The 3,454-nt window shown below is 33.7% G+C and overlaps 1 long non-coding RNA gene across 1 annotated transcript in view; it reads right to left on the bottom strand.

Moving 5' to 3' along the window:
- LOC110464525 overlaps positions 1-2,246 on the bottom strand; it is a 21,293-nt gene extending 19,047 nt beyond the window's left edge. Inside the window, exon 1 of the long non-coding RNA XR_002464502.1 lies at positions 2,008-2,246. This is a non-coding gene — a long non-coding RNA (uncharacterized LOC110464525). The remainder of the gene's footprint in view (positions 1-2,007) is intronic.
- Positions 2,247-3,454: the final 1,208 nt, after the last annotated feature.

The following is a 3,454-nucleotide window of genomic DNA, read 5'->3' as shown; positions in this document are numbered from 1 at the left end:
ATAAACCTCAACAAAATGGGATTCTATCCTTATATTTACATTCAGAGCGATATTGATTTTTGTTCGGATAATTTCTAAAATATCGGTCCTGTGCAAGTCTAACACCATGAAAGGTATCAAAACTTATGACGTCATCACTCACTGTGAGACGACGTCCTGGTAAGATGAATAAGCAAATTAAGATGTAAATTATTGTTTTAATTCAATTGAATACTTCTGACAAAAAAAACCAATTTGAAAACAATCTATGAATGGAACTACTTCCCGCGCTCATTGGAATAACAGAGTAATCAGGTTGCTAATATGCTGATGTATTCATACGCCAACTAAAAAGTTCATTGAAAAATAACATTTAAAGTGTTAAGTAGGTATATTGAGTCCAAGTTCAGTAGAAATAAAATGTATACATGTAATCATGTGTATGTACTCATGTATACATATATATATATAATATTCTGCTCGATAAGATTGCTGTGGAGTAGAAGACTTTTTATAAACGGAACTTCCCGCACGTGGCCAGAACACATACGTTGCAGCTTTCATATATTTGTCAGGAATCCAATATATTTGTTTTATATTTGGTAATTTTATGTAGATTTTTACCATGTGTTTGTATTATGATTGGTATTTTTATTTTGTATTGAGTATCCTTAATCAAAGCATAACTTTTGACCCTGCACCCATCCCTTGTTTTTTTTAAAAAGGTGACTTTCCCACCTGCAGGCTAGGGTGTCAGATATAAATGTTGCTATATTAGTCACTTCTGAGTTACTTCCCTTGTTTCTATGACGTCGAAGGACAGTTATTTTACTTATTGATTTTTAGATTATGTGATTTAGTATGATTAGGGTTATACAAATCTGGTACCAACAGACATATATGGAAAAGGTATAGTAAAGGCGTTTCCTTACTCGGTGATTTTCATAAAGAAAACTATTAAAAACTAAAAGTCTGTATTTTGAGAGACTATTATTGTTTATAGAAAATAAAATTTAAAAAAACATCAGAGTTATTTCCCCTTGACAAATAGTCTCAGGTACACGACCTTAGACCCTGTTTAAATAGTCGATCTTGTTCAAATATTTTATCAAAATTGTATGTATTAATCTTTCTGATTCTTTTATTGGTAGGAGTTCGTTAATTGTTGTAGTTTTGATCTTGTTTTCATTTAGTTCTTTTCTTAATTCTTTCCTTTTTTTTTTATGTGTGTGACAGTGACATTAATTGATGGGGTATTTTAATTGCTACAAGTGCTATTATAAAGGCTTTATGCTGGATTATGTTTAGGGTTTTCAGTGCATTCAATAATGTTAAAGTATCCCATAAGACAATATAAAAGTAATGAAATGTCATTGGTCAATTTGATCAAATCATATTGTCCTTCAAAGTATTTCCAATTTAATGCAAAACACAACAACCAATGTAATCATGTTACTTTCACATCTGAAATTATTATCTGTTCATCAGAATGTGTATATTATTGATACAAGTCTCGCCACCATCTGCTGACATTATGATTCCCAAAATGTCAACTTTTTATCTTAAGTTGCAATGATAGGTTAACATTAATATTCCACATCAACATACAGTACATGTAGGTCATACCATTATAAAGGCTGTCCTTAAATGAATTGTCAATAGGACGTTAAACAAAATATAAAAAACACTACAAAGGCTATAATCTTTTTAGTAACTGTCAGCAGTTTGGCTATTTGTTTGCCAAAAAAATGATGAAGTAAGACGGAAAGTGTTATGCATTTGTATATTCATTTATATAAGGTTTATTTGAGAAGGAATCGGACAAAAAGGGTTCAAGAGCGGAGACAAATAGCAGGGTATGCATATCATTATTCAACCAATGTTTCATGTTGCAATAAATCGTAACTCACACATTATAACGTGTACTCTAGAAACGTATGAATAATCTTGTTATATAAAGATCAACATGAGGAATTTTCACATACAATTCATGCAGTACGAAATTGAACAAAAAAACATATAACTTACCTGACGATGCTAGTAATGTGAGCAATAGAAATAACATGTCGGGCTTATTATCCGTCATGTAAATACAGTATATACGGCGTTCTCCGTGAGATTCCGATGTTGTAGTTTTTCGCAAACAGACACATTAACACTGCAGAAACATATCATGTCAAATACGGGGTCCGAACTTCCTGGTCCGTATAACTCGATTACACATATATATGTGTGTACAGCTACCAATGCAATACCTGTGGGGAAGACTCAATCTGGGCCCTACATGACCTAGACTTATTTATAGAGTTTATAAATGACAAAACATCTGTTGACAGTCTAAGGGACACAACTTCCAAAATAATTTAACTTCAAAATGTGCCTTATGTATCTGTAAAGAAGCACGGAACAAGATAGAATTCCATTAGATCGATAACCTTGCCGCCAACCTCGATGTGACATCTCGGCGCAGTCTCTTTACATCCTGACATCGAGCTGATAACACGTGAGTGATTTTCCTCCGCATAGTCTTATATATTTTGGAACCTGAGAGCAGTCCCCAACTATTTCGTCTCTTGATGCCCAGTAATGATCTATATGGTTTTGGGGTGGGGATCTCAAACCGTTTCAAAGTTATGACCCTAGTTATTATGGAAAATATAAAAGAATTTGTAAATAAAGAAATTCAATTATAATATACCAGCTTCAAATAGCTAGATAATCATAGTCATTCCAGTTTAAGTGAGTGAAATTAGACTGTAGCAATATGAATAATTGCTCCTACAAACAGAGCTTAAACAAACTTAAATTGAAAACAAAAGTATTACTTAGTGTCCTTTGAAACGGATAATTTACAATTTACAAAATAACAATCAGACTGAAAGACAAACTTCGACTGATCAACTATACAAATGGGATAGAGGATGCTGAATGTAGTGAATTTTTTTTTTGGCCGCCATCTTTCCAAAAAAAGGATACTTTAGAAAATTTATGATAAAAGGTGAAACATTTCGCGAACCGATCGGCCAAGCAGTGCGAGCCGTTAAAGCAACACATGTACGGAAAGTATGAGAAAATTTGAGTGAATTGTTTCCATGCTATATGAAGGCTTCAAAAATGTTCGTCCTTATGGTCCTACAGGCTCGCTAAAACGGCAACATACACCGTGTCTGCATTGATGTTCTTTTTTTTGGCACAAACAATAGTCGAGTTACACAATACCTCTTTGTTTTCCCGCGGGGAAAAAGTAAATAAAACGAAAACGAGGCTATACATTCCGGGTTTGTAAACAAAGATGGCCGCGCCCATGGTGGTAGGTAAATCTTGTACGGCGTTCCCGGTTCCGGACTAAAACCCCGTACCAGGAATAATATGAAAAGACAAAGCCTTAAAAGAGCGTTGCTCTTGTGAATCTCTGATATTTACTGATTTGTTTAGAATGAGAAAATACTGATTTCAGAATGAGATAAGATAAGCT

Source organism: Mizuhopecten yessoensis, unplaced genomic scaffold (genome assembly GCF_002113885.1).
Source record: "Mizuhopecten yessoensis strain PY_sf001 unplaced genomic scaffold, ASM211388v2 scaffold11005, whole genome shotgun sequence".
Classification (NCBI taxonomy): Eukaryota; Metazoa; Mollusca; class Bivalvia; order Pectinida; family Pectinidae; genus Mizuhopecten; species Mizuhopecten yessoensis.
The sequence above is the reverse complement of the archived record's forward strand: the minus strand, read 5'-3'. Positions and strand labels throughout refer to the sequence as shown.